General features: G+C 34.1%; 1 long non-coding RNA gene across 1 annotated transcript; it reads left to right on the plus strand.

Annotated features, from left to right (window-relative positions):
- The first annotated feature begins 4,389 nt into the window (after positions 1-4,389).
- On the plus strand, positions 4,390-6,135 carry LOC110030297. Its single transcript, XR_002294641.1, has 2 exons — positions 4,390-4,504; positions 5,667-6,135. It is a non-coding gene; the product is annotated as an uncharacterized LOC110030297 (long non-coding RNA).
- Positions 6,136-12,923: the final 6,788 nt, after the last annotated feature.

Here is a 12,923-nt window from a genome sequence, read left to right on the forward strand (position 1 = left end):
CAGATTCTTAATACTTCAAAATATAGTTTCCTTTACTTTAAATAGTTAACTATAATCTTATTCTCTTATACTAAATATCTTAAGTTACAAAAATTAATTTTCATTACAAAAATATTTCCTTAAATCTACCATAATATTTAAATAGTTGCAAAAATATAGTTACCTGAATTAATTCACTACATGAAATCATATAAATAATTTTTGAAAATATCGAAATAGAGGACATATAAAAGTTAATCTTTTTCTTCCCTCCCCCAAACTTAAATTTTTAAATATGAAATAATACTGGTGGAAAGAAAAACTATAAATATAAATCATACCTCAGTATTGTCGGCATTTTCATCATTTTGAACTTTCTACAGGCCTTCTCAAATTTGTACTTCACCTGGTCTGTAATATTAGGAGTTTTCTACACATATAAATCATTAGATGAATTTTTTGGTAATGAAATTTTGAAACATGTATAAAACTGAAACATTAAATAAGCACAACATTTTCTAACATAAACACAATACTAAACAATTAAAACTAAAATGTGAAACGAAAATCACATTACAATCCACAATTCTACTCAACATCTATTAAACTACACATGCAAATTCAACTACAATACTAAATTTATAACAAAAATTAAAATTATCCAAGTACAACATAATAATAAAAATGAAACCCGACTATAAAATTACTTCATCTTTGTGTGTGCGCTATGATGGTCTAAAACCCGACTATAATGTCATGTCACTCAACGAGGATGCTCTGCATGTGTTGCATCAAAACTAGATGCCAAAATTGGGAGGAGCGAGTGGATGGAGGACTGAGAGTTCTTTTGGTCTCCCTAAGTTGTGATCTCATGGTTGCCTCACCAGCTAGCTCTAGTCCCGACCTCATCGTGAGGATTTTAAGAAAAATCGAGAGAGGGAATGATATGTAGGCAAGGGTTTCGACTGCAAGAGGGAAAATCAAATATATGTGGGGTTTTTCAATCTTGAGAGGGGAAAGAAGATAGGCACACAAAAAAATTAGGGGTTTTTTGGGCATCATGGGGTTGCTTGGCCTTTTATGCTCTCTTAGCATTCTTATTCTCCCTTGTTCAAAGATCAAGTGGTGGAGAATGAAAGAGGGGATTGAATGAGATGACTTGAATTACATTTGCAGTTGGTTTTGGTTTATCTTGCATTTGAATGGTTCAAGAAGCTTCAATATGGTGGCTTGATTTCATTTATATTATGCTTAATTTTAATTCAGTTTTTTTATTGATGAGATTTTACACAATATTTAATTTTAATTATGCCAAATTTAGATTTAAGCTTCGTTTCAAGTACGTACACGTTTTATTTCATCTTTATATTAAATGAATTAGATTAAATTTATCTTTAAAATCTAAATTTATATTTTGACAAGGTTTAGTTTTAGAAGCGCACACACAAAGATATATATTATACACCATTCAATAGAATAGAAAAAGCAGTATGCACATAAATATTTCTTTGATTTCATATGTTCGGTTTGTTTTAATTTTAATTATTGTTTCTGTTTTAATTTTCTTTTTATTTATATTTAATTTTAGTTCCAGTATTTATATTAGGTTATATTTCATGTTCAAGTTTAAATTTAATATGTTTAGCTATAGATTTTAATTTTGTTTGTTTGTTTCATTTAACTTAATTTAAGATTCAAGTTTGATTAAGTATGGTTTAACTTAAGTATAAATTCAATTTAATTTCAAATGTTAGTGTAGCTTTATGTTGAGATTTATAAATTTAGGTTAATTTAAATTTGTGTTTGGTTCTTTTTTTTTTTTTTTAGTTTGTTAATATCAATGTTTTAAATTTTAAATTTTAGTTGCCATGAATTTTGGTTAACTTTAATTTAGGTTTTACTTTGATTTTAATGATTTTAATGAATTTGATTTTGGGCTTTAATTTTGACTGTACTTGTTGATTTGATGATTTAAGTTTGGTGTCCTCTAATTTTGTTTTTGTTTGACTTGATAATTTGGTGAAATTTGATTTTACCTTGTAACTTAATTTGTGATTTCAAATTTTAATGGTTTCAATTAATTATAATTATTTTATCTCTTCACTTATTAAAAGATAATTATTTTGACTTAAGATAAGTCTCACACCCAATGTCCTCTTTATAAACCGAAAAAAGAGTTATCAAAAGAATTTGTGAATGAGAAATGTAGAGTTAGTGGCCAAAAGAAGGCCTAAGTCTTTAGGTTCAAAGGGTTCAAAGTGTTACTTAAGACTTCTTCACTCCTATAGAAACTCAACACGGGTGTTGAAGACTCAAAAAGTTGTGATAAAGCAAGTCAATCGTATCACATAAGTATATATGTCAAATAATAATGTGGATTCAGAGTACCACGTATCGATCCCATGAGGAAATAACTAAGAAATATTTCAACAGGTGAATTGCTAGTTTATTAAATGTTTAAGCCTAGTTTAGTGTGATCACAAACATGAATTGAATTCCTCCAACCCTGCTCACAAATAGAAATCAAAAGCATGAGTTGAAAAATCTATAAAATATCAAAAGGATAAATCTTACGATTCTTCAAGAGAGATGAGACTCACGTCTCTCTGATTTACGTGTCGTGGTAGTTTGTGGTTTTCTTAGATTTTTCCCTACGTGATAGTTGTCAACATGAATAAAATGTTCTTCTTAAGCCTATGCCTAAATTAGAAAAAGAATCATAAATCTATGAAGTTAAGTTTCGCTTAACCCCATGAAGTTTTTCAGGATTATTCTGATCCCTTTTCTATGTTACAAAATTATAATAGAATATGCCTGTTCTTACAAGGATTTTTTGGTTAACCCATTCGTTCCTTTACGCTATGGGCAGAAGTCGTAGATCACCAAAGATGTTGACATACTATCTGACCAAATCATAAGTAAATGAAATCCAAAGAATAACATAATAACTTTCGTATGAAAGCTCAAAAACTGTCATGGGAGAAAAAATTCGAGAAAACCACAAAACCACGAGACATGAAAAAGAACTTAGCTACTCATGATTGAAGGAACGTCAAAAAACAAGTCCATAAAATTTATTATTGCAAGAAAAACTTGAAAGTAAATACTTACAAAATAATTTGTCCTCTCTACCACAGCAGAAGCTCTCCCTCTCATATAATCTTCTCTCCCAATTAGTAACAAAAAATAAAAACAAAAAGAGGAAAAACAACCCTTAGGACCTCAACCACAAGCAAGGAAGAAAGACCCTAAGGAGAAGCTCTCTCTCTCTCCAAGTCCCTCAATCTCTACCTTTAACCGTCCATAATGATCCAAGCTTTCTCAAAGCTACCCTAAAAACTGTTTTTATAGCCATGGTTTAGGATTTAGCAAGAAATTTCTTCGCAAAAAAAATTTTTACTTGGTCGACGTGGTTACGCCCAAACTTGGCATGGTTGCATCCGATTTATGAATCGGGCGGTGTGGTCACACCTGATATTTACGTAGTCACGACACCTTATTGATCGCGTGGCGTGGCCACACCTGATCTGTGCGAGATCATGCCACTGCCTTTAATAAGCGACATGGTTTCACCCATATAAGACGTGGTCAAGCCAGTTCTAACAGTCTCAACCTTGGTTTTTCTCTTTCTAAAATGCATGTTTGATCTCTTGTAACATACATATTACCAATAAAAATATTCCACAAACATAAATCCATGATAATTAAACCAAAACAATGGATAAAAAGTTGTGTCAGATGCAATAGAAATTGTGTAAAATTGACTCATGTCATGTGTTAAATGACTTAACTCTAAGTCGCTCAACCAAAGCTTAAGGGTTTGAAGTCAAGCATATGGAATCACAAGAAGTGAAGACATGTTTAAAATTCTATTTGGGTATTGGTTTTACCAGTAGTACTCTAGGAGAGTCACTGAGAAATCTGAAGACTAGATCCTAAACTCTTGAGAGAGAAAAGATAGAATAGACCTTAAACAAAAATAAGGTCAACAAAAAGACTATCAAGAATTTCAAGCACCCAAAATGAATCCAGATCATTACAAAATCTTATATATTGGAAGATGAAAGCATGTACAAGTGAGAACAGCAGAGCATGAACACTTCACAGACATAAAAATTATAAGGTAACTAAATATTAAGACTATAAAAATTATTCAATAAACACTTGAGAATAAGGAATGAAAAACAAAAAATAAGATAGATAAAATTGGAACCGCAAATAAGAATCAAACTTGGAGGATATTACAAGTTTTGTCAGAAGGAAAAAAAATAATAATTAAGGGCCGTTTGTGGCAGCTTAAAAGCACGGCGGTGTTTTTTGAAAACGACCTCATACTTTCGAGTTTTTTTTTTTTTTTTTTTTTTAGCATTTTTAAAAACTACATTTTACTGTTTAGGGTGAACACGGACCGGGGCTGTACCTGCATATCGCGTTCGCACACCAGTTTCTCCACCCCTGCCCTCGCTAACCCCCATCGTCGCCTTCCCGTCGCTCACGTATTTCGCCGAGAAGGTGCTTTCCTCTGGTAAAAAAATTCGTCCTCCCTCCTCTCCTCCCTCCTTCCTCTCCTCTCCTCTCCTCTCCTCTCCTCCCTCTCCTCCCTCTCCTCCCCCATTGCCGAAAACCCCTATTTCGGCTAGAAGGTGCTCTCCTCTGGTAAAAAGATCTGTGGCAATCTTGACTACCTATCTTGCAAATGTTTTTCTTTATGCCGAGAAGGTTTCTTTCTGGATCTATGTGTTTCTGTTTCAACCAATTATTGCTTAAATGGTGATAGTTGGCAGTGTTGGCTAGGTTTATAATTGATCCTCTATCTTTCCGGAATCAGAAATGTTCTCTTTCTTGTATGTACGTATTCACAAAGATTGAGCCTGATTCTTTTCATGATAAGCTATTTAAAAAATATGCTTGTAATTGTTGTTCCAATATACGTTCCACATCAGGAGTAATTACATTTTATGCTAAAAATTGATACTTGAATAGCTTTGTAATTATGGAGAGCTGTGTAGTTTTAAGGGACAAATAATGCTTTGTAGGTCAGAAATGAATGAAAGGGTAAAGATGCTTGCTGTGTTCGAAGGTGGTAATATGATTTTTTATTATCTTATTTGTTGTCAGGGAGGTGAAATATTCCTAGCTTGGAATAGTATACCCTGCTAATGCCAGGGAGGTGTAATATTACTTTCATATTTTTTGTTGCTATATATCCTGCTTAGTCGATCCTATTAGAGAGCTTCATATAGAAAATTGGGATGTTGATTAATGGCATGATTGGTGAAATACCGTGTGCAATCTAATTGGCCAATTCTTAGTTATTATATTTCATGACATTAATCTGGAGGATATTTAAAGTTGATTTTTTTTTTTAATTTGTGCAATTGGTTGCTTCGGTTGAAGTATACATATGATGTGATGTGACAAAATATGAGTGATGTTTGTTGTATGCATCGGGTAACTTGTACTGGGGTATTGGGTCAGCAACTCCCATTTAGGTGAGATGGCTGGCCTTTTCTCCCCACTTCTCTCTCTCCCACCCTCTTTCTCTCCCTCTCCCCCTATCTCCCTGCGGAGCAGCTTGGATGGCCACAAAACTTCGTTGTCTGCAAAAGTTGCCTCCACATTTGGTAAGTAGATTTTCTTTATTTTCTATATTTTTTAATGATATATTATTTTTTTAATAATCGCAGGACGATGAGCTCCAGGTATTCAGGGAAGTCCGGGCAAGTGATGTGGTGCTGCAAAAATGTCGTCCTTGCTACTCACTTCACGCGAATAACATAGCTACAAGCGACAGTTCTATAGGTGCCCAAGGTGAAAACACGAAATGAACAACTGCGACTTCTTCATGTGGGCAGAAAACCCTCGGATTCTACGTTGTCCCAATCAGACAACGTTGCATGGGATTCGTCGGTGTCACAATCGGAGATCATTACATGTGGGTCTAGTGCTTCCCAACCGCATAATGTTGCTCGGGATTTGATCGGCACCAACCGAGCAACAGTTCTCATGAGATGTTACTGTTACATTTTAAATTGAATGTTATAGTCATATTATCAATTGTAGTTTCAATATGTATTTTTGTTTTAATTTAATATCTTGAACTCTATTTTAAGTGAAGTGGTTTGCAAAATTTTGTATTGTTATGAAATTATAAACTTGTCAATCAACAAATCTATATATATGTGTCAGTACTTTGTGTTAATTGTGTAATAAAATAAAGGTTATAAGAAGTTTTTCACTTTGGTTTCTTCAGCTCCAACTGCATATTTCCTTCTATTTGAGTTTACTTTCTTTTTATTCTCTCTCTTTGGGAAGACTTCTTCGTTTCACCTAAATTTTATTTGTTAATAAAATGACTCATGTAGCTTATATATTTTAAGTGTTGCGACATGTAATTTTGTTAATAAATTAAATTTCAATTAATTTATTTTATAATTAGTGTAAAATGTAAATTATATAATAGAATTTATATTGCACAGAATTTAAAAATAATTTTTTGAAAATTAAAATTTATAGTATTTGAATGGTCTTTTATTTACAAAAATTTGCAAATCAGTTGTTTTTCAAAAGCACAAAACAAACAACTAAACAGTTAATCCAGAACAAGAGCAGAATAGTCATTTATCTAGAATCAGTTGTTTTCCAAACGTAAAAACGGAAAAGTCAGTCAGCTTATCCGGATATGCTGCTCATCGGCAGATTATCAGGATAACCTGCTTATCAACATAAGTTGGATAAGCTGCGGATACCCTGCACAGGCCCTAAGATGTAAATAGACATAAAATTAGAACCATCAAATAAGAAGACACCTGTGTAGCACACCGAAAGACATACCGTAGGCGACTGACGTTTGGTTTGAGAAAAGAATGGGAGAGGTGGCTTGCATTCGTGGTCGTCTGGCTTTGGGGCTAATGGGGTCATCTGACAAAGTGGAGAACGGAAGAGAGGCGTTCGACATGAGCTCAGAACGAAAGAGAGGTTGTGGGCTTCGGCGGGATCATCTAGCGAAGAGAAGTTGCATGCCGAATGGGTCAAGAAGACGAGAAGCTCTAGGCTTGGAGAAGGAGCCACGGGTGCTCGGGCACGAACGAGGGAGAACCACGAAAAAACTACGAAAAATGTCGGGATTTGAGTAATGAGCCTCAAACGTGGTTTGCGAACGATAGTGGCGAAAAAAACCATCCAAACAGTACCCAGTTCTGAACCGACCGCGATCCAAAAACTCCGTGCATTGGCGGTCTGAATTTTTTTTAAAAAAAAATTGTATATCCACAACTATTTATTCAAATAACTGCAAGAACTCTAAACAAATCTTAAGGGCACAACTTTCTCTGCACGGTGCGGAGCCAGGCCGTAGTTTGACACTGTTTGGCACGGGGTATCACTCGCGACCGTCGCGAATCCGGGTGAAATGCTGACCGTGGGTGAGACCCTGCGGCCTGCGTTACCGCTCTACTTTTTTACTCTCGTACCCCTAATTTCTCCTTTGTTAGTTCTCTCACGTTTTTTACTGCTCCGCGCTCCGTCGAGTGTGACCTTCCGCTGCCCTAACTGTAATTCTGGAGATCTTTTCTTTCCGGCATAACTATTCTCAACCAATGTTTTCTTTGAGAAATCTCTCGTTTATTGTGGATTTGCATGGTGTAGTTTTTCTATTTCTTATCCTTTATCTATGTTAAAGAATGTTCATGCAAAGCAAATTACAAATGATATGCTTAGCCATCAGATCCATAAGACATCTCTAGCTCATCAATTTTTTGGAGAATCTTGATGCAAAGAGCCATTTCTTTCAATAAGTCAGATGAAGCATATGCCTCAATAATATACAGAGACTCATAAATGAGGCAGTCAAGTAGACAGCCTCTGAATAATGTGTTGCAGGCCATTCTACGCTTACATATTGTTACCTCTATAGGGTATATAGCAAGAAAATTGTGTGTGATAGAGCAACAGAACTTGGTTGCCACCATTGCGATTCTCGCTTCAGACAAGAATCGACAGTTCTTGTCTGTTAGAGCATGCTCATGAAAACTGAATTGCAAAATGTTATGCTTAGAGATGTTCTCTTTTTTTCAATGACACACACACACCCATAATGAGGCAGTAAAGTAGATAGCCTCTGCATAATTTGATGCATTCCATTTTATGCTTATACATGGATACCCCTTTGGGAAATACAGTAAGAAGATTGTTTATGGTAGGGCAACAGAACTTTTTTGCCACCATTCTTATTGACACTCCTATGAAACTTCAACTATTCTTGTTATGCTTACAGAATCTCCTCTTTTCAATAACACACACACACACATAAATGAGGCAGTCAAGTAGATTGCCTCTGAATAATTTCTTCCATGCTATGCTATGCTTATATACTGATACCCCTCTGGGGTATATAATAACAAAATTATGTATGATAGGCAACAGAACTTGGTTGCCAGCATTCTTATTCTCACTGCTATGACACATCAGTAGTTGATGTCATGTTTGACAATGCTCATGCAAATTGAATTGCAAAATGTTATGCTTTGAGAAGTTATCCTAACAGCAGTAAAATAGATATATTCTGAATAATTTGTTCCATGGCAAAGTATGCTTAGATACTCATACTCCACTGGGGCATGTATTGTGAAAGGGCAACAGAACTTCATTGCCTTTACTGTGATTCTTACTCACATGAAACATCGAAGCGCCCCCATGTGGAGAGTAGGAAAAAGGGTGGACCTACTTCTATCATAAACCAGATATCATACCTAATGGGTTCTTCCAATGACGCCCCCCATAGAGTTCAAAAAACTTCTATTAACTAAGTCGTGTAAATTTTAGAGGAAGATCAGGACATTGCAGAGGATTTTGATATATTATTCTTTGTTGTGGAGCTGCTCCATGTTTTGGTCCAAAGAGACTTTTTCACAGCAATTGCCAAAGAAGGTGGCATATCTACGCCATTTCTATGCTCGCAGGGACAAATGATAAAACATTTTGCCCCAATAATTTCATTGCTTATTTGTTAGGACATTTCAAGTGTGCTATTTTCTTAGAGACATTTTTATTTCATCGCTTGTTTATTGAGACATTTTACTCCAATAATCTATCTAGTCCTATTCTGTTTGTTTTACGTCACCTTCATATCTTTTAACAATGTTTGCGTAGTGTTTTAGTACGTATTTAATAATCTTTATTTCTGAATTTGGCAATATGTGTACAGTTTATATCGGTATGGACCCAGAGCAAGAACGACAGAGAAAAATAAATGCAACAATCAACTTGCTCGTAGAGTATTACAACACATACATTGACCGCCCTCCGTGTTACGCATCATCTCATATGGGAGACAAATTGGTTGAAAAAATGCTTGCAGGGCATCCAACAAGATTCAACAAGATGTTCCACATGAAACATGACATATTTAGAGATCTACTAGCAGAACTCAGTGGATCTCATGGCCTCCATGGGTCATTAAGGACGATTGACCGTGAAGTGTTGGCATTGACTCTGTACATATTATCACAGAACGAGTTAATGCGTGGGCGATGGAATGCTTCCAACACTCATCAGAGACGATAAGCAGATACTTCTCAGTAGGTTTGAGTGCTTTTGTGAGCCTGTCCAAAATAACATCATAAAGCCAACTGATTTAATGTTTACACGAACTCCTACGGAGATTCAACATGATGCATGTTACACGCCATTATTCAAGGTACTGATTGAAATTCCTTTTATTCAGGGTATCTATATGAATTCCTGACATGAATAACTAAAGCGACCTCTTCAAGATTGCACGAGTCGGGAATGGAGAGCTTCACTTAAGGAAATGCTAGCATGGGAGTTACACCGTGTGAATATTAAAAATAATATTATTATCTTGTTCATTGTCATTGCAATAGTTTTAGACATTTTTTTGCTGTCATGATACTATTTGTTACTTGAGATGTATATATGTAATTATGTGCTATCTTCGTTGAAGTTTAGACTTAAAAATAGCTCTCAATGATTATGAAATTTATTATTATGTAAACGATGAATTGTTGTTGTAATACAGTAGAAATTTGATACTACAGTTCACAGTCTATTTTTTTAGCAGCATTTACATTTACAGATGTAACACCTAAAATCTCCATTTTATTTTTCTACCACTTAAACATTTCATATAACAAAATAATAACAATTTTAAAATTTAAAATGGGAGTATTTTAAATGTGATATGAAAAATATTATTTAAATTAATTAGTTCATTAATAATATGTAAATTTCTTAATGAAATATATATTTAATACATTCATACTAACAAATGTAATGCATTCCTCTAACAAGGCATTTTTTCATATATTTACCTAACTCTTAATTTTTTAACATATATTAATCAATTAAATATATATACATATCTAGGACTTCAACGTAATAATAATTAATTTATTATCTAACACTTAAATTTGCTACATATTTAATACTTTGAAGTTTCAATAATTTCTTGCATAATAAATTTTGCTCAAGGAGTTTAAAAAATGTGGTTATTACAGTCTTTGTTTAAATAGTTTTACCAAACAAGGGCAACATTGTCATTTTTCCAGAAACAAACTGCTCTACAGTTGTATTCACACAGCTGCACCAAACAAACAATCAGCTTCCCCGAAGCAACTTTCTTGGGCAGCGCAGCTGCAGTTGAAAAGCTGGAAAGCTGCAACTGCACCAAACAGATCTTGATTCAGCCACTGGCGGTAAGGCTTACGTCGGAAGGGAGCGTGGTATTTTTTGTGTTTACTAGTTTTGAAGGTGAAATAAATAGATATGATTTTTAAAATTGGTGGTATGACTTACGTTAGAAGGAAGCGTGTGTATTTTTTGTGTTCAATGGTTTTGAGGGTTAAATAAGTAATACGATTTTTAAAAGTCTTATTTTTTGTATTTCAGCCAGGGAGTAAACTAGTAGATTCGAGCTTGAGCCACACTTGGCTTGAGCCTGAGCTTGATTAATTTTATCTAGTTCGACCTCAAGCTCGAGCTCAACCTTAAGTCTACAAGTTCGAGCTAGCTCACGAGTCAGCTTGTTTATTATGAAAGAGAGAAAATAATATTAATTTAATATAATATTATAATAAAATGATAAATAGAATGAGAAATTAGAAAAAAAAAATAATAAATCATTTAATATAAAATTCAAAATATTTTTTTTAATTTTTTAATATTTTAAAGATAAAGTCTTTAATTTTATATTATTTTTTTATACTAGCCATTTTCAAAATATATTTTTAAACTTTTTTAATACATTTAAGAAAAAACCTTTAGTTTTATATTAACTTTTTTTTTTATACTAATCAGCTCACGAGCTAACGAGATTAAGGATCTGTTTGGGACAGTTGCAGCTTATCCAGCTTCTGCTGATAAGCAGTTTATCATGATAATCTGCTGAGGAACGGTTGATCCAGATAAACTGTCTGGCTGTTTGGTTGGCGCTTATGGAAAACACCTGATTCTGAAAAATTGATCATTCTGCCCCTGTTATGAATAAGCAGTTTAGCTGTTTGGTTAGTGTGTTTTGTAAACAACTTATTTGAATTTTTTTTAAATAAAATGAATAATTTGTTTAGCAGAATTTATTCTTTTCTCAATGAAATTAAAGATCACTGTTCAGACAAGAGGGTCTGTTTGAGGTAGCTGCATCTTATCCAACTTCTGCTGATAAACATCTTATCCTGATAATCTGCTGATGAGCAGCTGATTCAGATAAGCTGTCTGGCTGTTTGGTTGACGCTTATGAAAAACAACTTATTCTGGAAAATTGATCATTCTGCCCCTGTTTTGAATAAATAGTTTAGCTGTTTGGTTAGTGCGCTTTGTAAACAGTTTATTTGGAAAATTTTTTTAGTTAAATGAATAATCTGTGAAGTAGAATTTGTTCTTCCAGAACCCTGAGCAAACCTGTCCGACTGCGATATCATAGAAACAGAAGAACTCGAATCACATGCGACGTTGTCCTGTTGTGGTACTATTGGCAGCTGTGTCAAATTGGGATATCATAAAAATAATTCTACTGTTCTAGCAGCTGTGTCCAATTGGGATATCGTAGAAATACTTCCGCTATCGGCCCACTTGAAGAATTTGTAGTCGTTCGGTCTTTGTCCACAACGCGGACACAGCACCTGTAGAATTGTCGCCCGTAACTATGTGTCTGCCGTGATGTAAATAGCAATGACGGTATCCCACATTGGCACATCATTTGCCTAACGACGGTAGCCCACATCGGCACATCATTTGCCCTGAATATCTCGAGCTCATTGTTCTACAATTGTTATAAAAAATTTTGATCAGTTAAAAACCAGAGGGAATAACAAAAAAAAAACTCAACATACCAAATTGTGGAAGCAATGGTTGCAACATAGTTCTTTGGCCATCCAATGTGCTACACTATTATGTGATAAAAGCAAGGGGGCAAGGTTTGATCTCTTGGAAAGTAATGTTGTAAGCAAACCTATATCTCGAAAAGCTATATTGAAAAAAAAATTAGGGAATGCCCTGAAATGTAAATTTTCTGTTTGAACAATTAAGAGGCATTGCCTTAAACCTTTAGGCCAAAATATACTTTTGCAATTTGTATGAATTGACATCATTTACCATCCATAAATTGAATGCTTCAATTGTTATGTATGTAAACATAATTAAATAGAACCTGAGAGAATGAGCATTGAAATTAAAACTAAAATTGTTGCATTTGCATCTTTCACCAGCCATAAATCAAAGTTTTTTTTCTCAATAACATAATTCCAACTTTTTTCTCCTCTAAATAAACCTACTATTAAAATGCTTCGAGTGTTATGTATGTAAACATCTTAATAATTTTCATGCATATCATGACATATAAGCCAATGCATATATAAGCCACTGCATATCAACTGAAAACCAAGCAGGTACACTTACAATTTGAAGCAAGTCAACTTAAAACCACTTTT

Source organism: Phalaenopsis equestris, unplaced genomic scaffold, assembly GCF_001263595.1.
Source record: "Phalaenopsis equestris unplaced genomic scaffold, ASM126359v1 Scaffold000694, whole genome shotgun sequence".
In the NCBI taxonomy this organism is placed as follows: domain Eukaryota; kingdom Viridiplantae; phylum Streptophyta; class Magnoliopsida; order Asparagales; family Orchidaceae; genus Phalaenopsis; species Phalaenopsis equestris.